Genomic DNA, 25882 nt, shown 5'->3' on the forward strand with positions numbered 1-25882 from the left:
ATTTATTTCTGATCTGATCTTTATGATTTCTTTCCTTCTGCTAACTTTGGGGTTTTTTTTGTTCTTCTTTCTCTAATTGCTTTAGTTGTAAGGTTATGTTGTTATTTGAGATGTTTCTTGTTTCTTGAGGTAGGATTGTATTGCTGTAAACTTCCCTCTTAGAACTGCTTTTGCTGCATCCCATAGGTTTTGGGTCATCGTGTTTTCATTGTCATTTGCTTCTAGGTGTTTTTAAATTTCCTCTTTGATTTCTTCAGTTATCTCTTGGTTATTAAGAAGTGTGTTGTTTAGCCTCCCTTTGTTTGTATTTCTTACAGATTTTTCCTGTAATTGCTATCTAGTCTCATAGCATTGTGGTTGGAAAAGATACTTGATATGATTTCAATTCTCTTAAATTTACCAAGACTTGATTTGTGACCCAGGATATGATCTATCCTGGAGAATGTTCCATAAGCACTTGAGAAAAATGTGTATTCTGTTGTTTTTGGATGGAATGTCCTATAAATATCAATTAAGTCCATCTTGTTTAATGTATCATTTCAAGCTTGTGTTTCCTTATTTATTTTCATTTTGGATGATCTGTCCATTGGTGACAGTGGGGTGTTAAAGTCCCCTACTATGATTGTGTTACTGTCGATTTCCCCTTTTATGGCTGTTAGTATTTGCCTTATGTATTGAGGTGCTCCTTTGTTGGGTGCATAAATATTTACAATTGCTATATCTTTTTCTTGGATTGACCCCTTGATTATTATGTAGTGTCCTTCTTTGTCTCTTCTAATAGTCTTTGTTTTAAAGTCTGTTTTGCCTGATATGAGAATTGCTACTCCAGCTTTCTTTTGATTTCCATTTGCATGGAATATCATTTTCCATCCCCTCACTTTCAGTCTGAATGTGTCCCTAGGTCTGAAGTGGGTCTCTTGTAGACAGCGTATATACAGGTCTTGTGTTTGTATTCATTCAACCAGTTTATGGCTTTTGGTGGGAGCATTTAATCCATTTATGTTTAAGGTAGTTATCGATATGTATGTTCCTATTCCTATTTTCTTAATTGTTTTGGGTTTGTTATTGTAGGTCTTTTCCTTCTCTTGTGTCTCCTGCCTAGAGAAGTTCCTTTAGCATTTGTTGTAAAGCTGGTTTGGTGGTGCTGAATTCTCTTAGCTTTTGCTTGTCTGTAAAGGTTTTAATTTCTTTGTGGAATCTGAATGGAATCCTTGCTGGGTAGAGTAATCTTGGTTGTAGGTTTTTCTCCTTCATCACTTTAAATATGTCCTGCCACTCCCTTCTGGCTTGCAGAGTTTCTGCTGAAAGATCAGCTGTTAACCTTATGTAGATTCCCTTATGTGTTATTTGTTGTTTTTCCCTTGCTGCTTTTAATATTTGTTCTTTGTATTTTGTTTTTGATAGTTTGATTAATATGTGTCTTGGTGTGTTTCTCCTTGGATTTATCTTGTATGGGACTGTCTGTGCTTCCTGGACTTGATTAACTATTTCCTTTCCCATATTAGGGAAGTTTTCAACTATAATCTCTTCAAATATTTTCCCAGTCCCTTTCTTTTTCTCTTCTTCTTCTGGAACCCCTATAATTTGAATGTTGGTGTGTTTAATGTTGTCCCAGAGGTCTCTGAGAGTGTCCTCATGTCTTTTCATTCTTTTTTCTTTTTTCTGCTCTGCAGTAGTTATTTCCACTATTTTACCTTTTAGGTCACTTATCCGTTCTTCTGCCTCAGTTATTCTGCTATTGATCCCTTCTAGAGAATTTTTAATTTCATTTATTGTTTTGTTCATCACTGTTTGTTTGTTCTTTAGTTCTTCTAGGTCCTTGTTAAACGTTTCTTGTATTTTCTCCATTCTATTTCCCAGATTTTGGATCATCTTTATTATCATTATTCTGAATTCTCTTTCAGGTGGACTGCCTATGTCCTCCTCATTTGTTAGGTCTGGTAGGTTTTGCCTTGCTCCTTCATCTGCTGTGTGTTACTCTGTCTTCTCATTTTGCTTAACTTACTGTGTTTGGGGTCTCCTTTTCGCAGGCTGCTTGTTCGTAGTTTCCGTTGTTTTGGGTATATGCACCCAGTGGCTAAGGTTGGTTCAGTATGTTGTGTAGGCTTCCTGGTGGAGGGGACTAGTGCCAGTGTTCTGATGAATGAGGCTGGATCTGTCTTTCTGGTTGGCAGGTCCGTGTGTGGTGGTGTGTTTTGGGGTGTCTGTGGCCTTATTATGATTTTAGGCAGCCTCTTTGCTAATAGATGGGGTTGTTTTCCTGTCTTGCTAGTTGTTTGGCATGGGGTGTCCAGCAGTGTAGCTTGCTGCTCTTTGAGTGGAGCTGGGTCTTGGCGTTGAGATGGAGATTTCTGGGAGATTTTCGCCATTTGATATTATGTGGAGCTGGGAGGTCTCTTGTGGACCAGTGTCCTGAATTTGGCTCTCCCACCTCAGTGGCACAGCCCTGACGCCTGGCTGGAGCACCAAGAGCCTGACTTTCAACAGCGTCCACCACAGTTGACCACTCCCTGTTTCTAGCAGCACTCTTCCCTCCTAGGGCATCCCACGGTCTCCTTACTGCCTCATTAAATCTTAAACCACCAAAGAAAGAGTTAAAAATTACATACCGTTTGCATTAATTATTGAAATTAGAAAGTAATTTTAAAGCAGTGTAAAGTAACAATGGTTGAAACAGAATTTGCTGGTTAAATCTGAACAAACTGAAATAAATGCCATTATCAGGGCATCCCAATGTTTTTAACCACTGCTTTGGGTGGGTGGCACAAAGAGGTTAGTGTGAGCTTAGCCATGATGGAGAGATGAAGACCATCTAGAAATCTGAAGCCAGTAATGCAATTAAGGTTTTGGGGTGTTATTTTACCTGTATATTTCTCAATGGAGTATATAAATAAATAAAGGAATGTGTTCAAATTTTAAGGAGTAATTTAAAATGCATTATAATATTAATGGAACCCAAATCAGAATCCTTTATAGATATTAAAAGTGTTAATAAATGTAAAGTGGTTACGTGCCCTGAGTGGTCTTCAAGTGTTTTGATGACGAATTTGCACACTTTTTTTTTTTTTTTTTTGCGGTACGCGGGCCTCTCCCTTTGCGGAGCACAGGCTCCGGACACGCAGGCTCAGAGGCCATGGCTCACGGGCCCAGCCGCTCCACGGCATGTGGATCCTCCCAGACCGGGGCACAAACCCGTGTTCCCTGCATCGGCAGGCAGACTCTCAAACACTGTGCCACCAGGGAAGCCCCAAATTTGCACACTTTTAACTGTTATTTTAAAATCCCTTTCCATTTATTTGGTTTGCTTAAGTTTGAAGTATGCATACATCTTTTCCAACTGCTTCAGGTTCCCAAGGGTTTTGTATTTTAATGTAATTTATAGGTAAGTCGGTAGAAACATAACTAACTAATAGTGGTTATTTGGTGGGAATTGGGGTTATATGATTTCTAAGTGTGTCTCTCAGTTTATGTGAATTTAAACAAAAAGCCAGATAAAGATGTAAAGTAAAAAGTAACCTAGAGAGGCTTTAACAGATAAAGTTTGTTTTTTTAATATAGTATGTGAATTTAGTGTAAGCCGTACTTCAAAAGATAGTCATTTGGCATTAACTCTTTAATTAATTGAGAGAACAGAGAAAAACAACCTTGTCTCACAGTGTACTTCTGCTTTTTTTCTATAACTAGATGAAGTATAATTTAACCTACGTGACAAATTATTGTTACCAGTTTTTGAATTTTGAAAAAAGTGCAGTTTTGGACTAATGCTACTACTGCTTAGTTTCTGATATCCTGCCTACTCTGGAGAAGAATATTTATGTTTATATATTTATGTATAAGAAAGTGCTATCTTCGCTACAGTGACACCTTTGAGATTTGAGGAGTATATGTATACATTGTATAGAAAAACATCTGAATAAATGAAGAAAGGCTATACATATGTAAAAAGCAAAATAAAAGATCTTTTTGTGACTTACCTCTTAGTATTGCTAAGTATTAGTATTACTACTACTATTAGTAGAATTCTAGTATAACAAAGCCTTCCTTCTCCTTATTATCAACTGTCATTCTTTTAGTGTTTATTAGGTGCTAGGCACATGCTAAGTACTTTATACAATTTTGCGATTCAGTTCTCCCACAACTTTAAGAAATGAGTATTCACAACTTCATTTCACAAATGAGGAAACTGAGGTTTAGAGAAGGTACTTTCCATTCCTCAGCAGTGGCAATTTCAGATTTTAATACAAGGTGGTTTTGTGTCCAAAGCCTTTTTATCTTAGCTGCTTTCTTACAGTTACCTCTCAGAGGATGACTGTTCAACACACTCAGGAGAATCAGATTTGCTAACATTCTTAGCCAACTGCATAGGTGGGACAAAAATTTAATTCAATTAACCAGTTTTAAAGTTAAATAAAGGATTGCTATTAGGATGGCTACTAAAAAAAAAAAAATCCACCCAGAAATTAATAAGTGTTGACAAAATGGAGAAATTGGAACCCTTGTGCATTGCTAGGAATGTAAAATGGTGCAACTGCTTTGGAAAACAGTATGGTAGTTCCTTTAAGAAATAGAAAATAGAACTACCATATAATCTAGAAATCTCAGCTCTGGATATATACCCCAAAGAATTGAAAGCAGGGTCTTGAAGATATATTTGCACACCCATGTTCATAGTAGCATTATTCACAATAGCTGAGAGGTGGAAGCAACCCAGATGTCTATTGATAGGTGAATGGATAGACGAAATGTGGGAGATACTCACAATGGAATATTTTTCAGCCTTAAAAAGGAAGGGAATTCTGACACCTGCAACAACATGAATGGACTTGAAGACATTACGCTAAGTGAAATAAGCTAGTTGAAAGAGGACAAACACTGTATGATTCCATTTATATGAGATGCCTCGAGTAGTCAAAATTATAGAGACAAACTAGAAAGGTGGTTTCTAGGCACTGGAGGGAGGAAGGAATGGAGAGTTATGGTGTGATGGGTACAGAGTTTCAGTCTGGGTTGATGAAAAAGTGTGGGGATGGATGATGGGGATGGTTGCACAACAATGTGAACGTTCTTAATGCCATTGAACTATGCTTAGACGTGGTTAAGATGGTAAATTTTATGCATATTTTATCACAATTTAAAATAATAGCTTAAAAAACAGGGGGGAAGGATTGATGTGACTGCCTGTGAACTCTTCCCTGTGAAGGATAAAAGGGATTTTGATCTCAGTCACATATTTCTCAGGTTAAATTATTCCAGCCCACTCAAACAGCATTCACTGGAAAAGTGAGGGTGGTGGAAAGTCATGGAGACCTTGCGTTTTATTTCCCTAACCCCCAACTTGCTTGGAGGCTTCATTCTCTTCATCTTGTCCAATGCAAAATGAGTGGACTCTTCTTAGAAATTGAATTCCTTGGAGGGTGTTATCAGCACACTTTCACTCTGAGTGCTTTAGCAACAGCTTTCTCAGCCTGAGAGGAAAAGCCAAGGGCTCGCATTCAAATAGGTAAGCGAGATGCTTCCGAAATTGAAACCTGTAACCGTAACCGAGAGTCACGCTTTTCAGTTAAGCTTAGTGTTAGACGGTAGATGGATGAATCATCTGGTCTGAGCGCGTCAACTGAAGGATGTGGAATTTGCCTAATATCTAGTTACCTTTGGGTTTATCTTACAGAATCTCACTGGTTCCATTCAGCTCCATATGGAAAAGTTTAACGTGATCTAACAATGAAGCTGGGTTGTCCTGTCTTCCAGCCTTAACACTATTATGGTTGTACGGATTGTAATACTTGAAAAAGGGGTTCTGACGCTTCTTGTTGGTTGACAGCTATTTGAGTGGTCACCGTGCAAGTAGTGTAGTGGTGAATGGAACTCACCGTCTAGTGCAGAATGGTCCTTATTTGGCATCTTCCTATTTATAAGTGGGAAAAGTTCAGCCAAGTATTGGGAGCATCTGGCAGAGGCCTTTACCCTGTTTGTGGGGAGAGAAGTGTGGGTAGAGCCAGAGTGCCCCTAGTTAAAGGGCTGTCTTGAGAGTTTTGCACCGGGCTTCATGCCAGCAACACTGGGGGGCTGTTCTCACTTTTCAGTGGGGAGAAGAGTGTGGAGTTAACCAGGATTATTAGACCCCCTCCCTGATTTTAAGGCCTCTTTTACTACTGGATAGAAGCTAGAGTGGAATTGGGGAGACCATAAAGGAGGCTCCTGCAGGATTGTACCCAAAGATGATGATAATGATGGTAATGATAGCCGCCACATGGAGGGCTACCTGTGTGCCAAAAGCTCTACTTGTCTCATCCTCACTCTATGAGCTGTAGGTCGGTGACATTACCGGTACCATTTCGCAGATGAGGAAATCCAGGAACAAAGAGGCTCATCAGGTTTTTTTTTAAGATCACACAGCTTGTATTGAATGGACCCAGGATGGTGGGCAGGCCTGGGAGCTGGTAGGAGGAGCTGTTTGCATTCTTTGAAAGCCATGTGATCATCAGGAATGTAGTGTAGGAAGGTACAGAGGTGGTGGATTGCCTTTAAACTGGGGTTCAGGAGCCATGGGGCGTCCCCGGCCACATCTGTTTCTTCTCAGGATGCACGATAGCTGTTGTCCAGTATCAGCTCAGGGCTGGCCTGAGCTTTGTGGAGGAACGGGCCGGTTGGGGGCATTTGCTGGAGCTGTGTGCCCCCAGACGCCCGGTTGCTTTTCTGGATGTGGCAGTGGTGGGGTGATGGGCGTAGTGTGTGTGGGGGGAGGTGGCAGAATGTACAGTGTGGTTCTGATTCTGAGTGAGCTGTACGTGGATATTTATTGATGTGAGCAGGTTCTGTCGGTCCCCTAGGCGTTTGGTTGGGGGATGAAGAACAGCCAACAAGCGGCAGAGTGCTTTTTGTGGTGTTTACTTTATGGAACATACTGTGCCTGTCAAACAACCTGTTTGACAAGAGAGGCAGCAAGAAATTCAGAGCCATTAAAGAATTACGTATACCAGAATACAAACACAGCCTTTTCAAGTGTTTTGTAGGCCTGTTTCCTGCAGGGGTCTGTGGAAAGTGTGTGCCTCATCTACTAAAATTTAGGAAAGGTGGTTAGCGGTTTTGTAGAGAAGCAAGGAACTGTAATTCTCCACTTTGTTTTTAAAAATCTGCCTGCCTTGGTCATGCTTATTGTTTAATGTGTTGGATTCAGGATTAAAGGAAAATTGACAGGTAGGGAGCATCTGCCCTTTTACTTTAAAAAAAAGTTAAATATGTAGTTTCTTTTTTTTTTTTTTTTTAAACATCTTTATTGGAGTATAATTGCTTTACAATGGTGTGTTAGTTTCTGCTTTACAACAAAGTGAATCAGTTATACAAATACATATGTTCCCTTTTTAATTAAAAAATGAAATACAGAGAATTCCCTGGCAGTCCAGTGGTTAGGACTCGGTGCTTTCACTCACGAGGCTGGGGTTGGATCCCTGGTCTGGGAACTCAGATCTTACAAGCCGAGTGGCACAGCCAACTAAACAAAAACAAAAATGAAATACATGCCCATGGTTTTAAAAAATTCCCTAAGCAACATAAAAGGATGTAGGAAATCCTCCTTTCATTCTAGTCCTCCCATGCCTTCCCCAGAGATAGTTTCAGTTTTCTTGTGTATTCTTCATATATGGGCTATGCAAATATAAACATATTCTGTATACAATATGCACACTGTTCCATGCTGTGCTCTTTTCATTGTGTAATGCTTCTTAGAGATGATTTCGTACCAGCACATATAAATCTATCCTGTTTGTTTTAATAGCTATAAAATTCCAATGAATGGAATGACTAGGATTTATTTAACCAGCCCCCATTTAGACCTTAATGCTTTTATAAACAATATTGAGAGGCATATCCTTCTATATCCTTCGTTATTTCACACGTGTGAATATATCTATAAAATAAACTTCTCTGTCAAAGTATATTTAGATTTGAAATCTTAGGAGGCTTATTCTTGGGCTTAGTAAAGCTAGAATTTGAACCTCTATTGTGTGAAAGACCAGTCATTTTTGAGCATTTCGTTTGATTAACGTGGTTTTTATCCTGCCAGCAGTTGTGAAAAGATGCTGTTTAAATACATCACATCTAGGGCTTCCCTGGTGGCGCAGTGGTTGGGAGTCCGCCTGCCGTTGCGGGAGACACGGGTTCGTGCCCTGGTCCGGGAGGATCCCACATGCCGCGGAGCGGCTAGGCCCGTGAGCCATGGCCGCTGGGCCTGCGCGTCCGGAGCCTGTGCTCCACAATGGGAGAGGCCACAGCAGTGAGAGGCCCGCATGCCGCAAAAAAAAAAAAAAAACAAAAAACAAAAAACAAATACATCACATCTATTTAAACATTTACTCCTAAAAGTACGGTATTTCAACAAAATGTGATTTCAGGCAGGTACAATTTAATGGTTAATTAAGCCCCTCCCTTGACAGATGGAATACAGTCTCGATTCTGAGCCCCCAGCCCCCCATTAAAATTTAAGAACTGCAAGCTAAGCATGGTGAGTGTGGAGGCCATTCACTTCCCTGATGAGAAACCTCGTGATACTGGAATATGGGGAATGTATGAGTGTCTGTTAATGGACAGTCTTAAGGTTCCGAGGGACCTGCAGTTTACTGTATGCGAAGGACTGTGCTGCTGCTCTGTAGTTCATCTGCACTTGTGTCACCAGTTCATGAGGCATTTTTCTCCCAGCTTCACACATGTTAACCTATCAGGTGGGCTGGGGGTTTAAACTTCTGATTAATGTCAGTGCATTTCTGCAAATGATGTCTGTTATTTTTCACCATCTTTCCAAAGTTAAATCTTATTAGCAGGGTGAGAGGAGTTTCAAGAAACTGATACTGGGTTTTTGGTTTTGTTTATGTTTAGATTTTATGTTTATGTTTAGATTTTTCAGTATTTAACCAGGCTGTGGAACCTGGATGCCTCTGGGTGTGCTGTGCCTCATTAGTCAATGCTATTAGTATGTCTTTAAAAAAAAAACCCCCACACACACTAGCATATAGATTTGTTTTGCAAGACAATTTGCTCAAATGTCAGTTAATATCATTAAAGAACAGGCCCTACTTCTTTTCAATGATTGTTCTTGCCAGTGGTGATCTGAGATGGGTGTAGTTACTAAGCTTTTGAAAGTGTGTATCTAGGCTGTAATGTGGCCTTGAGGGGCCATGGGGTGGGAGTACCCACTGAACACCTGTTAATAATTAGCCCTGCACTAATAATAACAACAGCTAAATGCACTGAGCCACAACGCATCAAAACCCTGCACTTCATTTGCCTGAGTTTTTTTTTTGTTTGTTTGGTTTTTTTTGCGGTACGCGGGCCTCTCACTGCCGTGGCCTCTCCCCTCGCGGAGCACAGGCTCCGGACGCGCAGGCTCAGCGGCCATGGCTCACGGGCCCAGCCGCTCCGCGGCATGCGGGATCCTCCCGGACCGGGGCACGAACCCGCGTCCCCTACATCTGCAGGCGGACTCTCAACCACTGCGCCACCAGGGAAGCCCTTGCCTGAGTTTTATGGGTAAGGAAAGTGAGGAGGTTAAGCTGAAGCACAAGGGCCCACAGTTAGTAGAGCCAGGATTTGTATGTGGGCAGTTTGCTCCAGGCCCACACCATGATGTTTTATGTATTGCTCTCCAAAAAACCCCTTTGAGGCTGATAATAATATTCCCATTTTACCTTCAGGGAGCTTGAGGCTCAGAATTAATTGACTTGACCACAGGTCATTAAAGGTCACAGCTACTGAGAAACCATGTGGTCTGAAATCCAGATTCTTCCCTATCGCTCACAGTTGTTATTTAAGAAAAGACCTCATGTGTGGGCCTGTCCCACATATTTCGGGACTTCTAGCTTCCCTGCAACCCACTCACTAAATTCCACTAGGGACCTCAATGACTGTGCCAGCCAAAAATGTCCCCACATATTTCTAATGTTAGGTGTCATATTTACGTTTCTCAATTTCAAACTTGTCTCTCATCATTATACTGCATTGCCTCCCATGGCAATTTTTTAATCAACAGTAATCAAACTCAACTCTTGCTCATAATTTGGAATAGTTAGAATAATTGGAATAATTGTAAATGTAAATCATTTCAATACAAAAGCACAGATGAGAGAGAACATCTCACCCAGATCCCTGTCTTATAGTTTAAACACACACACACACAGACACACACACACATACACAGACACACACACACACCTGTTCTACCCACCCTGAAGCACAGAGGTGGCAGAAAAGACTTTCTCAAAGTCAAAACTAAATTGGCAGCTGACTGGACTCAACCCCTATTTGTGCGGGGCCTGTTGGCATTTCTTCGAATTATGTTTGCTTCAGGCAAATGTATTTGACTGAGCTGTGTTTGTTTTCTAATGAGTGATTTTGCCCTTTCAAAGGTCGACATTTGGAGGGTTGATGTGATTGAGTTGAAAAGGCATACCAGGGAACTGCAGGACAAGTTTGTGGCTACTTTGGAAACGTTATTTTGCTCATGGTCTTTCTCTTTTTTTTTTTTTTTTTTTTTTTTTGCGGTATGCGGGCCTCTCACTGTTGTGGCCTCTCCCGTTGCGGAGCACAGGCTCCGGACGCGCAGGCCCAGCGGCCATGGCTCACGGGCTCAGTTGCTCCGCGGCATGTGGGATCTTCCCGGACCGGGGCACGAACCCGTGTCTCCTGCATCGGCAGGCGGATTCTCAACCACTGCGCCACCAGGGAAGCCCAGTCTTTCTCTTAAGTAGTTTTATGATGCTGAGAAAACTGGACACTTCTGATGGGACTTGTCACTGTTACCTTAGCAGGTGTTTGTGCAGGTTCCCCCCAAATTTAAGTAGAGTAAGAGGCAGGTTGAATAATCTCATACGTACTAATCCTGATGGTTCTCATGGAGGAAAGAATTTTTTTTTAAACATCTTTATTGGAGTATAATTGCTTTACAATGGTGTGTTAGTTTCTGCTTCATAACAAAGTGAATCAGCTATACGTATACATGTATCCCCATATCTCGGAGGAAAGAATTTTTGGTGAGTGAAAAATGTTATTGTTTGAGAACATTCACTTGTTCAGAAAATTTGTTCGGTGCCTGTTGTGTGGCAGATACAGTTTTAATTTCTGTGGATGAACTGGGCATAGATTTGGCCTGTTGTTTGTGGTGCTGATTGTTTCCAGACTCTTTCTGTATCTTCTATAAAAGACAAAAGATTACTTGACTACATCCACTTAGGACATCATACAACTGTATTGTCTATTGTATAGGATCAGGGTTCGAGGTTAGTTCTGGTAAGCATCTTTGCCTGATGGTATCAGTCTCATTCATTTACGAGCATGCCTCTAGAATATAAAATGTGTTTTGGGGAACAGATTTAATGAAGAAGTTGATTCATTATGCAGGAGGGTCATCAGATAATTATATCTTTTAAGAAAGCATCTGTAATGTCCTGGAGTTCTTGGGCCTCAAATGTTGGTTAATCAGTTAAGTCACAGCACTTGAGGAAACTATGACCAATGCAGAAACGTCTTCTGATGAATGCTGGCAGAGAATTTGCAGATGCTGGAGTAAACTTTCTCTAAATGCTCTTACACAAATTTGGAGGTGTTGAGGGATATGCATTTCTTACTGACTGTGGAAAAGTTCATTGAAACTGTTGACATACACCTTTCATTAGTGATTCAGAAATAGTAGAAGTTGTTTTGAAATCACCCAAGTTATAGTAACAGGAAAATAATTCTTCTCATCCTCATCTGCCTCTTCTTCCTCACTATTATTATTGTTATTAGAGTAGGAACATGACTTGGGAAAAATCTGTTTGAATCAATAACTCACTTGGCAGACATTTAAACTGATTGAGAGCTATTATATGTCTCTTTTACTTTCATGGAGGAGAGACCACTGATTAAAAAGCTTGATATTGGAGAGCTCTTAAAAAACAAACAAACCAACAAACCAGTAAAACAGAACAGACTTAGGGCATCTCCTGATATCCTGATTTATGTACATATAGTATATTACAGTACACTATAGTGTATTACAACAATTGATGTTCTTAATGATGACCTTTGACTCATGACAATCATGTGAAACTATGTTCTGAGTACTCTTCTTGTTTTTTTAAAAAAATCAGTAAATAGCCTCGGAAGTGTATTTGAGGAGGTAGGAAAATGTTTAGGGTATAATGTGAGTGAAAACAAGTTACAAAGTAGTATGTATATATGTCCTCAAGTTGGTAAAACCCAATGGCATTTTCCAAAATTTTACAGTGAATCTGGGTAACTCTTATAAAAAATTATTATTAGAAGTTGGGTTGGGGGGAATCATAATTCTCCACAAAACAGTGAGTCAGCCATCTCAAAATAGAGGAGGGGGCAGAGGGCAGAATGCAGAAGAATATTGAATAGTTTACTAACCTGGAAACATGTCCACATGTTGTGACGTGAAAAATGATTATAAAACAGCGTGTATAGTCCTAAATTTGTAAAATGAATGAATTCATAAAACAAGAAATACACAAAAGTGTGTATAAAAAGTATACAAGATACACGAAATTATGCCCAAAATACACAAAATGTATACAGGAAGGAAAAAAGTATTTATTTAAACTGTACATACACCAGTGGAGCGAACAGAAATCCTCGTCCTTCTGGTGTTCTAAAGAAGGGCTGGAAAGAAATATTTCAAAATGGTAAGTGATTCTGACTGACGGCTAAGGTTACTGGTACTTTTTCTTGTCTGTGAGTATCTTTATTTTCTAATATCATTCAGGGAACATCTGTTACTTTTGCAAATGGGGAAAGTAAGAAAAAAATGTAATATATTTCAGGAAGATCTTCACTTACTAAAAGAGAAAACAAAAAATGAGCCTAGAAAGTCACTTTTCTTTCATCTGGGCAGTTAAGTCTCCACTTTATTGTTTGACAAATGAGCCATTTAAAGATTTTTGTTTTAACCAGGTCTCCTAAGGCAGGCAATGCTTTGTAGCCCATGGTTGTTACTACTTTAAGGATGCAAACTTAAAACATCAGGGCAGCGAGCGAGTGGATGAATGATTCTCGGGCAGTTCTTCACTTCCTCAGATGACACTTAGGAGGTGAGGCCCCCTGTGTCTTTGCATGTGGCTGGCCTGGATGGACACTTCACTCTTGGCTGAGGAACAAACCCAGTGGAGGACATTCAAGAGCCAAGCCAAGTGCATCATTTTCCCTAGGGTGTTAATTTCTGAGATCTAGTCCTTGGAGTTCTGAGAAGCTCTGAGAGGAGTATGTTAGTGCGGACCCCTCTTGGAGATTCTCAGTGCTCATTAGCATATTTAAGGTTCTGAGAAATTCTGGAGCAAAGCAGCAAAGGTAATTGCTGCCAAAGAAGGGGTTTTTATTTATTTATTGGCCCCCGTGGTATGTGGGATCTTAGCTTCCCAACCAAGGTTCAAACCCGTGCCCCGCTGCAGACCTAATCACTAGACTGCCAGGGAAGTCCCCAAAGAAGGGTTTTTAACGAGTGGCTTCTGACTGGCTTCAGTGGAGTGGGGAGCCGGGTGGATGAGGCTCTGAAAGGGAAGAGTAGCCCTTGAAGAGGAGGAGAAAAGAGACGTTACGCGTTAAGGGGGTCCCTGCACAGATCTGGGAGTGGCATGAAACCTGGAGTTCTCCAAACCTAAGGATGTGGTTTCAACAGTAGTAGTTTTACATGTGCATGAAACTTTAAATGGTTTCCTGAATAGTTGTCCAAGTCTTGAAAAGTATATTTCAATCACATTTTATAAATTACAATGACTTATTTTAAGTCTTAGAGACTTGTGACTTGCAAGTGATTTCAGCTGCATAAATCATTAGTGGAAATATATTTTCATGCATCAACTTTACTTATATCAAGAAACTCCCGGGGGCTTCCCTGGTGGCGCAGTGGTTGAGAGTCCGCCTGCCGATGCAGGGGACGCGGGTTCGTGCCCCGGTCCGGGAGGATCCCACGTGCCGCTGAGCGGCTGGGCCCGTGGGCCGTGGCCGCTGAGCCTGGGCGTCCAGAGCCTGTGCTCCGCAATGGGAGAGGTCACAACAGTGAGAGGCCTGCAAAAAAAAAAAAAAAAAAAGAAACTCCTATTTCATTTGATGGGTTTTTTAAAATAACATTTAGAAAAATGAATGATACAATTACTTCTACGCACTGTTTCTTGTTTCTGTAAAGTAGAATCATTTGGCCCTGTTTCCTGCTAATGTCTGTACTTTTTCCTTTAAAGCAGTCATATCAAGTGATGCGTAGAGAACCTTAATTTAAGCCCCCTATTTTGAGGAGTTTAAAGGTTCCAAGAATTTTTTTAAAAAATTGCCTGCATATATGTGCCTTGCTTGGCTAATTTACATGTGTAGCTATTTAGCTCAGAACATTTAAGGACAAAAGCAACAGGATAAGAGCAACAGATTGCAACCAAGATTATTATTTTTTTCTGAATAAATGGGGTTGCTTAACTTGGTAGATTATGTGTCCCACTTGTCTTTGTTGCATGGATCTGTTTTTTTTTTGTTAATTGGGGTATAGTTTCTTCATAATGTTGTTTTAATTTCTGCTGTACAGCAAAGTGAATCAGCTATATGTACACACATATCCCCTCCTTTTTGGATTTCCTTTCCATTTAGGTCACCACACAGCACCAAGCAGAGTTCCCCATGCTATACAGCAGGTTCTCATTAGTTATCTATTTTATACATAGTAGTGTATATATGTCAATCCCAATCTCCCACTTCATCCCCCCACCCCTTTTCCCCCCTTGGTGTCCATACATTTGTTTTCTACATCTGTGTCTCTATTTCTGTTTTACAGATAAGTTCATCTGTACCATTTTTCCAGATTGTACATATATGCGTTAATATACAATATTTGTTTTTCTCTTTCTGACTTACTTCACTCTGTATGACACAGCAACATGTAAAAGAATGAAATTAGAACACTCCCTAACACCATATACAAAAATAAACTCAAAATGGATTAAAGACCTAAATATAAGGCAGGACACTATAAAGCTCTTAGAGGAAAACATAGGAAGAACACTCTCTGACATAAACCACAGCAAGATCTTTTTTGACCCACCTCCGAGAGTAATGAAAATAAAAACAAAAATAAACAAATGGGACCTAATTAAATTTAAAAGCTTTTGCACAGCAAAGGAAACCATAAACGATATGAAAAGACAACCCTCAGAATGGGAGAAAATATTTGCAGACGAAGCAACTGACAAGGGATTAATCTCCAAAATATACAAATAGCTCATGCAGCTCAGTATAAAGATCTGACTGTATTTTTAGTTGTGTTTTTCTCTCCCACACACGCACACACACACGCATGCACCACTGTTTTCTATGTGGATTTACTTGGATTTTATTTACATTGTATCCATTAAGAAGTGGAAGCATGATATACATCTACGGCATTGGGATTCAAGGCTTGCTACCCACTGATGTACATAAAAGGCTGAGAATGTAACTTGCTTTACTGGTGAAATTGCTGTGATGTCATTGCCATTTGTTTGTCACTGAATTGCAAGGATCTGGCTCCCAAATAGCACAGACCAGTTATTCATAGCCTGATAGGTTATACTGTGACCAGTTGCTGTGAGTGATAGGAAGTCTTTTCTAGGTGTTTGTAACAGAGCAATTTTTTAAATGCATCATCATTGCTAAAGAGTAATTTTCCAAAAGTTAAAAAGTATTGCATGTAGGTATAAAATGAACCTATATCATAGTTTTTGTTCAACTTAGGGAATTAAAGGAGAATTTGAAGAACTGAAAAAAAAGGAATGCTATAATGAATTTATTAATAGATAACAAAATTGGTTTAAAAAGGAGCAATAAAACGTAACGTTTGGATTATCTTTCCTTCCAGGCAGATAAAATTTTATTTGCATTGCTATGGATAAGAATTATTTGGAACTACTGTCTGTTTTATAGAGTTGTAAAATAATAGTCGGTCAAAGGTGCATAGCCCTATTGACTCAGAAAATCCCCAGAAGGCCCTCTGGGTGATGTCTAGCACTCACTGAAGGGACAGACACCTAGGACTCTCTTTTGTCCATTTCAAAGTCTTGGACAATTTTTCCTGACATCATTAAAAAAATACTTTTCCAGCAATTTCATTCTTTGAGTGCTTATAGTTTCAGACTCTGAGATTAATGCTCTTCTAATTTGTTCAAAACTGAGTGACAAGAATATTTAAAATGGGCATTTGGATTTCCAATGTCTTGTTCTGTTACCATTCCTCCCCCAAGCCCCACTCCACCCAAGTGGAGTATTGAAAATATTATGGTTAAGGTGGTAGCACCCTCTGATCTAAGTATTTCCTCTAATGACCAATCAAATAACACTCTCTGCTCTGCTTCTTACTTTCTTTAAGGGAGAGGTAGGGCATTGTAGTATCATTTTATATTTTAAATGAAAAACAGAGCAATTGAAAACGATATATAAAATTCTAATATTCTGTGTACAAATGGGATCGCCTGGGAAGTGATACATTTTAAGAGTCATTACAGGAAAATTTGTAGTTCCAGTTATGAATTTAATAGATGAAAATTCATCATGTGACAGCCCAGGTAATACAGAATGTTTTCCACCACTGCTCAAAAACTGTACCCAAAAGTAGAATCCTCCTTGGTCCGAAAGGGATGTGTTGATATGCCAGAGGTTGCCTGTACTGAGATTATAAACCATAGGAGAGGATTTATAGACCTTCTTATAAATTGACCTTATTTTATAGGTGAGAAACCTGAAGTCTAGAAGAAAGAGGAAGTTGAAAAAAATTTGACCTCCGATTTCTTACTAAGTGATATGAGCTGTTCACTTCCTTATATTAGTCTAAAAATAGGTGCTTTAATTCTAACTAAACATGTCAATAGTAGGTCTTCACAATTTAATTTAGGTTACTTTCATAAGCTCTGTCTTTCGGTAATTTTTTGGTTGCAAAAACCAGGTTAGTTTCACTCAAGAAAAGGTAGAGGGGTGATGGTGGAGATCAGGATGTAGCTCTCCTGAGAATCCCAGATTAGGAAGTGGTTCAGGTTCAGCTCTCACTTTGTATAGCAAACTTGGCTCATGACACTTACTCAGGGTCAGCCCTAAGTGTGCCTCTTGACCTTTTACCCCGATATCTAAGTGGCAATTTCCTTTAGAGTTTCTTAATTCCAGTTTTTGAGGCAGAGAATCTTGATTGGCTGGCCCCAAGTTTTTAGCCAATAAACGCAAGTCGAAGGCTCCTGGCCAGCCTATGAATGGCTGCATTTTGGTCAGATGTTTCTCCAGGTCCAATCAGCTATGGCTGTGTGTGGGGACTTGTATCATGTGATACAGAAGATGGCAATTGAAAAGCAACTGAGCCTGGGTGTGGTAGAATCTCCCAGAAATAAGAGTGGGTGAACTGACATTGTGATATGTCTTCTGCAAATTCAATTTTAGTAAATTAGTTGATTCTCAGTTAAAAAAACATTTCTCATAATCTCCCTTGGAACTGGATTTAATGTTTTAATCTGTTTCTATATTGGAGTACATTTGGGATTTCATCTTAGTTCATCTTATATTCTTATTAGCCAGCTAAATTTTGCCTTTTTTAGGAACACAAAAGACAGTTTTTGTGACTTGCAAAGTTTATTATGGTAGCTTGGTTTGACAATTCATGCTGAATTTTCTTTTGAAGCTCTAATGTTCCTGCAAAGTATTTAAAAAGAAAATTAGAAAATTCTCATTGTTGTGAGTTCCTTTAATTTCCATGAAATATTTATTCTCAATATCTGAGAAGAATACAGAATCAAAAGACAAGGCATTTGGATTCATTTTTAAAGTAGTTCTTACATTGCTGACCTGTATATACTGTATGTTTGGGATATGGCATAACTTATATTTATGAGACTTTCTGACTAGTTAGGGAGAAAGTGTGACCGTTTCAGAGGGAGACTGCTTGGACAATGATAGATTAGATGTGGTTTAGATAATTTTTTAAAAGGCGTTATAGTTTTTGATCCTATTTTACTTGAAACTTTTTTTGATAGTGACGTAAGACTGTGAAAAGATGGTTTTACTGGAAGGTAAATTATAATAAAATATTATGTGGATGTAATTACCAATCCAGAATTTATTGGTGTGCATATAATATTTTGAGAAAAAAGTTCTTTTTTTAAAAAAAATTTATTTTATTTATTTATTTTTGGCTGCGTTGGGTCTTCGTTGCTGTGTGGGGGCTTTCTCTAGTTGCCGCGAGTGGTGGCTTCTCTTGCTGCGGAGCACGGGCTCTAGGCGCGTGGGCTTCAGTAGTTGTGGCTTGCGGGCTCTAGAGCACAGGCTCAGTAGTTGTGGCACACGGGCTTAGTTGCTCCACGGCATGTGGGATCTTCCCGGACCAGGGCTCGAACCCTTGTACCCTGCATTGGCAGACGGATTCTTAACCACTGCGCCACCAAGAAGGCCGAGAAAAAAGTTCTTAAGTCAAAAAAGAGCATGTGGACAATTCCTTCATTATTGCAAATATGCTTATTTCCATTGTTCTTACTAAGCCCCGTGACAGACATGGACTAACAGTGTGGGGAGCAGGGTAGGCTAAGGACATTATAGGGAATTGCATGGGCAACCATTTAGCAATGACTAAATCTTTCGAGAGTGTGTAGTAATCCAGTTCTGATAATAATGACTAAGTGAGAAAAGTAAGGGTGGCTGAACTGAGGGCTTGATTTGATATCATTGGTAACAGAGAAACATGATAGAGTTTTGGGTGCTCACCAATGTTTGTCCTAGGTATTGAGAGCATTGTATTGGGTTGGCCAGAAAGTTTGCTCGGGTTTTTCTGTAACATCTTATGGAACACTGGTCAAGTGTGGCTCGTGCCCTCAAGGAGCTGTACTGTAGTGAAGGGGAGAGTAAGACTTGCCTGGAGTGTGGTTGAGCGTGTTCTCCCTGGTGAAGAACACTGGTCCCAGCTGCTAGCAGAAGGAAGCCTTGCTGTATCTCCAGCAGGAGACTGCGACTTTCAGTCACCATAAATTAGACAGGATGCCTGGGGCTTTGCAACTGTAGTTGTCTTCTTCTTCTTCTTCTTCTTCTTCTTCTTTTAAATTATCATCTATGACTTAATTTTTTAAAATATAAATTTATTTATTTATTTATTTTTGGCTGCATTGGTTCCTCATTGCTGCGCGCGGGCTTTCTCTAGTTGCGGCGAGCAGGAGCTACTCTTCGTTGCGGTGAGCGGGCTTCTCACTGCAGTGGCTTCTCTTGTTGCAGAGCACGGGCTCTAGGCGCTCGGGCTCAGTAGTTGTGGCCTGTGTGCTCAGTAGTTGTGGCTCATGGGCTCTAGAGGCAGTGTCAGTAGTTGTGGTGCACGGGCCTAGTTGCTCCGCGACATGTGGGATCCTTCTGGACCAGAGCTCGAACCCGTGTCCCCTGCATTGGCAGGCGGATTCTTAACCACTGCGCCACCAGGGAGTTCCCACAACTGTAGTCTTAAGACTGTAAAGGTTCTTCTCCAAGCCAAGCCAAGAAAGAAAGAAAAGGTTCTATTAAACTGTGTTTACTGAGAATTAAATATTAGAGGAAGAAAGCACTAACTTTGTACTTTGGATTTTGAACTCTTTTAAAGTAAGATTTAATTTGCATAGCACTCTGTTTATGAGTGAGAATGAGGACACTTTCAGTGGTTTTTCCTATTCTTATAAAGTATAATTTCAATAGAAAATTTAATAAAAATAGGAAAATATAATTAAATTGGTTGCGTGCTGTTACTGTTCTCACTATAGTATTCAAGTATAATTACACACCGTTTTCCCCCTGAGGAGAAGCAACTGAATTATAATAATTCAGTTTGGGACAGGGCTGCCAAAAATGAAGCATGCCTGCTGTCCTTTCTGTGTCTTATGTCTGTGAGCCACCTAGCAAGATGAACCACTGCCCTCCCTGACCTAAGAGGGAGTCATAAGCCTTGAAAGGATTGGCCCTCCTGCAAATACAAACTTGTAGAGTAGGAGTTTGCCATGCCTTAGAGAATGTTGTGAACTTGAGTCTTTTCCTTCCTCAGCTTTGCTTCTGAGGCTCATTCCTTTTTACTTCAAATCTTCTTCCTACTTCAGTGTAGTTTTTCTTGCGAGGAAGTCAGCAGTAGTAAAAACACAGGAGTTTGGGTATTGCTATACCAGCATTATTGTGAATAAGGGAAGGGTACCTTATTACTCTGTCCCCACTCCCCCCAATATTCTTCTGAATGTCACTGGGTTAATGTCTACAAAGATTCTTGCCTTACTATACTCAGTCTTAATTGAAAGTTTAAAGCTGCGGCCATCTAAGTGTAATTTGGATAATTTTCTTCCTGCTTTACCGTGTAAGGTGAGCATAGATAACTCTCTTACTCACTAGTCCCAGAAAGAATTCACATGGTATGTTCACAGCATGTGTCCACTGTAGAAGCAAGCCTGCAGCTTTTACTATGCTTTGCCTGTGCCAGAGCTGGTATAAAGACAATCACCAGAGAGCTCTCAGCTGCTTTAGCAGTTATCTAATCCATAAAAAGAGTCCATCCAGACCTATTTTTATTTCCTGTCCTCAAGCCACTGGCTAACACGAAACTTTCCCCCATCTCGCAGAAGGAAGGCATGTTGATATCCTTTGCTCAGGACATATCAAAAACAACCGGAAACTGGAAAATAGTGAAAGAATCACTAAATGATTTGGAATTGAAAAGCAGATTTGGTTGCTGTCATCTTTAAGCCAGAACTGTCCTGTGTTTTTGGCATTCGACACAACTTGATTTGGGACCTTTTCCTACTTCCTCTCATTGAAATCTTGTACAAGTTTTTGACCTTGGACAATTTTCTGACCTTGGACAAGTTATACGACCTGTTCGGGCCCAGTGTCTGCATTTGATAAATTGGTGATCCTAACCTTTCCCGGCTTGCAGGGTTCTTACAGGATTAAACGTGAAGACATTTCATATGTCTGACAATCATAGTTATTGACATTGACATATTATTTTGTATTTATCAGTGAGGATGCAAGAAAGCCTTATCACATAGTCTTATAACAACTTTTTTTAGATATTTTACTTCCTCTCCCTCTCAAGTAGCAGATGAGAAAGTTCCCTTTTTGAAGAGTGTTCTCATTTTGGCCCCCGCTTTTTGAACGTACTTATGATAGAATTAGATATTCATGCAGGTGTGGTGTATCGTTTGAAGGTGACATTATCATAGATTCCTCAATAATTTTTGGTGGTAATTTGCCTTCTGCATCTGTGACTTTCTCTGAGGGACATCATATTCTTTAGATTTCCACACTTGCAGTGAGAAAGCATTCAAAGTGGATAAAACAAGTTAACATGTCAGAAATTTACACCTTGTGAAATGTAAGGATTTCTTTTGAAATTTCTCCTTTGAGGTACAGAAAGATGAGTAGGCCTAGTTTACATGTAACAGAATCATTCAACTTTTTGGTAATTCAGAAGAAAGACTTGATGGAATTTGAATTACTTGGTTCTTTTCTTATAATGATTCATGGGCAGAGACAATATAGTATATTCTGTATCCAATTACTATGGCTTCTTTTCTGTGAACATTTTCCTTTTTGTTTTTGGTGTCTAGCCCTGCATACAGGCTGTAAAGAGGAACAGCTTTGCGTCACCTACTAACTGTTTAACTTTGTGCACTACACTTTGCTTTGAGACTTAATATCCTTATCTGTCTACAGGCAGATAAGATATGCTGTCTTCAGAGCAATCAGAAGATCAAATGAGATGATGCATCAGTAACTTGGTCTAGCTTGTTAGGCTAGTAGTAGACTAAACATACTTGTTTGGTAATTATCTTTATTTTATAGGTGTTTTTATACCTATAGAAAGGAGGTCCAAACTCCCTTGTCCCCCTCCCCTCTTTGCTCTGCTCCTACATCTCACATCCAACCATACAGACCTCCTGGACAATAGGAAGAAAGGCCCTTTCCCTGCTACTTATATCATAAAACACCTTCTGTTTCCTACGGTCTTCTGGAGACCCTGCAGGTTGACTTCAAACAACCATGCAACCAGTCACATCTTCCTCAGACACATCAACATCTTTCCGAAATAATACCTTCTTGCAGTCTGTGACTACTTGCTTCTCTCTTGCATTTTATTTTGGTCCAGATGCAGAGATTCTTAGACTCTCAGACAGATCCTTGATCCAATAGGCAAAACTAGTGTGTGGTATTCAAAGTCATGGCAGTGGTGACCTTTGGGGAGAGTGGTGGTTACACATGTGTGTTCACTTTGGGAAAATTAAGCCACTCAGGACTTCTGTATGTATAAAATATATTAATACAAATGTTTATTAATTTTTTAAAAGGGTACTCTTTCACCTCTTTCTGCAGGTACCGTAATTCACGTGTATATTCACATATATATTTTCGAAGGGCTATATTTCATTTTTAGTTGAGAAAGTCTTTTGTGAAATTCAATGAGGAAGCATTTCTAACCTTTTAAGATGAGGTGGATTAAAATCTATTTATAAGCTCTTTGATCATAAATATATTTAAATGGTGTATAGTTTATCATAGGATGCTGAATATAAACACATTGCTACCTTTTTTACTCCTTTTTAACATAATTCTTATGTTTTGAAAACATGCCTTCATGCTTCTTTATCTTTCTCTGTATTGTCAGTTAGCAGTTATTTAGCTGAATGGTGAGAAGATAATTTATAAAATATATGATTCTAGAACTCGTGATACCGTTAGTTACACTTGGAATGCAATTTTTTATTGGCATTGACTTTACATGCTTGCCTCTGCATGGCTTTGCTTTGTAAAGCTTACTCTGAGTACCATGACAGCCAGAAATTAGCTGGGAAGTGGGAAAGAACAATTTTTGCTATGGCTAGGAAACAAGACGTAAATAATAGTTACCTTGGATTTTAAGGGTTTTTTTCTTATAAGTAGCTCATGACCAGAAGAATGCAGTTTAATTTACTTATTATTTTCTTCTAGATTGGAAGGAAGACTGATAAAGAGAAATAACGGGATTCAGGTAAATGGAATTAATTTCTTCATGTACCTTTTATGTTAAGTTTACATTTTTCGTGTTTTCCCATGAGAACAAAACAATTTTTGTGGTCAACTTGAATATATAAGGAATGTTTGGGGGATATAGGTGTAATAGTCAAGTACATACTTATACCATTTAGTTAATCTAGTTACACATGTATATTTAATAATCACATTTATACAAAACATAATATTACAATTCATACTTTTTTCCTACTTCAGAGTAATTTTCTTCCAACTCTTTACATACATATTTGATGTCAGTGTCTTCATTATTTTTTTTTATTTTTATTTTTTCGGTACGCGGGCCTCTCACTGCTGTGGCCTCTCCCGTTGCGGAGCACAGGCTCCGGACGCGCAGGCTCAGCGGCCATGGCTCACGGGCCCAGCCGCTCCGCGGCATGTGGGATCCTCCCGGACCGGGGCACGAACCCGAGTCCCATGCATCGGCAGGCGGACTCTCAACCACTGCGCCACCAGGGAAGCCCTGTCTTCATTATTAGAGTCACATTTTTGAAGCATCCAATACCATTTGCCAAGCGTGTTATCATTTTAGTTGTTTGTGATAAAGCACTTTTGGAATTCATGTATGGTGCTATCATTGGAAATTTTATTCCAAGCCACAAGAAAGTATTTGCATAATGTTAGAATAGTTGCTATTTTTACTCTTTCTGTGTAGATGAACATAGGAGATCTCCACTGTGCAACTGTTTGTAGATTTGCCGTGGTAAATATTCTTTCCTTCCTTTCTTCCTCCCTCCCTCCCTTCCTTCCATCCATTTATCATTTATTTTGAGATAAATGCATGTACATTGTTTAAAATTAAACTAGCACTGTAACAGCCATTCTCTGTTCTTCTTATACTCCCATTACTCCTTTACCCAAAGATGGTACTTTTCAACTCTTTTAGTTATATTTTCTGATATCCACCTACCTATTTCTAAATAGCCCACTGTGTGCATTTCTTGATTTCTTTTAAAATTTTAGACATACACATTGATTTCATGCTGAGGATTTACCTCTCATACACAACTCTTTACCCTCAGTACACATCTACTCTTCCTGTCTCTTGCTGTCATGTTACAGTCTGTGGTTAAATACATATTTAATGTTTGCTTTGTTATGAATATATTTTATTTATGACTGAGCTTTGTGAGACTTATATTAAAATGTCTCAGGCCATTCTGCTTTCTAGTTGGTTGTATGTGAACTATTTTATTTCTCTGGAAAATGTTTGACTCTTTTCTTTATCCCCAGAATTCTGAACTTTCCTTTTGGAACGTATGTCTTATGGCTTGTTGATGTTCATGGTCCTTTCAATTCAGAAACTCATGTCCTCTAATTTGGAAATTTTTCTTATACTATTTCTTTGATAATTTTCCTTTTCCTCCACCCTTTTCTCTGTTTTCTGTCAGTTTGTTAGTTGGATATTTGGACCTACTGGTTTGATTCTCTAATTTTTTAATATCTATTTCTTAGCTATTTTCTAACTTTCTGTGTTTTTCTTTTTTTTCTGAGAGGTTTTCTTAGTATTGTTTTGAACTTCTGATTTCTGCCAGCAAATTTTTAATTTCAAATTTAATTTTTTATTGGCCTCTGACTATTTCTTTTAAAAAATGGGAACCTGTTCTTATTTCATGGATACAGTATTTTCTCTTTTCCCTTGAGAATATGAATTGAATTATTTTGCAGTTTCTGTCTGCTTTTGAGCTTTTCTTTTTCCTCTGTTTCCCCTTTTTATCAACTTGTTTTGGCCCCTGATTTTATTTTGTTTTTAAAGATTTTGGGGGGGGCTTCTCCGGTGGCGCAGTGGTTAAGAATCCACCTGCCAGTGCAGGGGACACGGGTTCGATCCCTAGTCTGGGAAGATCCCACATGCCACGGAGCACCTAAGTCCGTGAGCCACAACTACTGAGCCCGCGAGCCACAGCTACTGAAGCCCGTGGGCCTAGAGCCCGTGCTCCGCGAGCCTGTGCTCTGCAACAAGAGAAGCCACCGCAATGAGTAGCCCGCGCACTGCAACTAGAGAAGGCCCTGAGCATAGCAACGAAGACCCCACACAGCCAAAAATCAATCAATCAATTTAATAAAAAAATTGTTTTTTGATGAGGACCATTTTTAAAGTCTTTATTGAATTTGTTACAATATTGCTTCTGTTTTATGTTTTGGTTTTTTGGCTGTGAGGCAGGCGGGATCTTAGCTCCCGCTAAGGGAGCTAAGGGATCGAACCCATACCCCCTACGTTGTAAGGTGAAAACTTAACCACTTGACCGCCATGGAAGTCCCTTGGCCCCTGATTTTAGAGGTTTTTCTCAAATTAACGGTGAGACTTTAGTTGTCTGTTCATATTGGGGAGTGAGACTATAAAAAGTGGTCTGGAAATTTGTTTACCTAGTGGACTTCACTATAGGCTTTTTGGACAGGAACCTGGACGTGTGAGTTGCTGTCTCCAAGACATCAGAATCTGCAAATCTTTTTTCTTGGATCTTTCAGTTTCTCCAAAACGGAATCCTCTGTTCACTGTTTTGTGGGGTAAAAGCTGGCCTGTGAGGATTTGCCGGAGCCATGTGGGGGGAGGGGGCCAGACGTCTCACCATCCAAGCCTGTAATGCTGACTTCTTGATGCCCCTGTTTCAACCTTATCTGATGTCTCTGAGTCTGAAGTCTTGCTGTATGGTTTTCTCCAGAGAGTAAACTGCTTTCTCTTATGAAAGTAATGACTGTTAGGCTGGCTCTACTAGTTGGGGAGAAGATCTGGAGTTCTAACTCCTTTTTTGGTTGTTGTTTAAATCAACACAAATGTATTACCTTGCAGTTCTGTAGGTCAGAAGTCTGACATGGGTCTTACTGGGTTAAAGTCAGG

At 39.6% G+C, this 25882-nt stretch overlaps 1 protein-coding gene across 13 annotated transcripts in view; it reads left to right on the forward strand.

The window, feature by feature from the left end:
* The window catches only part of SGMS1 (sphingomyelin synthase 1), a 305701-nt gene that overhangs the window by 122655 nt on the left and 157164 nt on the right, over positions 1-25882 (forward strand). For all 13 annotated transcript variants that reach the window (XM_067025115.1, XM_059054011.2, XM_067025107.1 and 10 more), the window contains one exon: positions 22963-23002. The gene's annotated coding sequence lies outside the window, so the exon portion shown is untranslated. The remainder of the gene's footprint in view (positions 1-22962; positions 23003-25882) is intronic.

Source organism: Kogia breviceps, chromosome 2 (assembly GCF_026419965.1).
Source record: "Kogia breviceps isolate mKogBre1 chromosome 2, mKogBre1 haplotype 1, whole genome shotgun sequence".
NCBI classification, from domain to species: Eukaryota; Metazoa; Chordata; class Mammalia; order Artiodactyla; family Physeteridae; genus Kogia; species Kogia breviceps.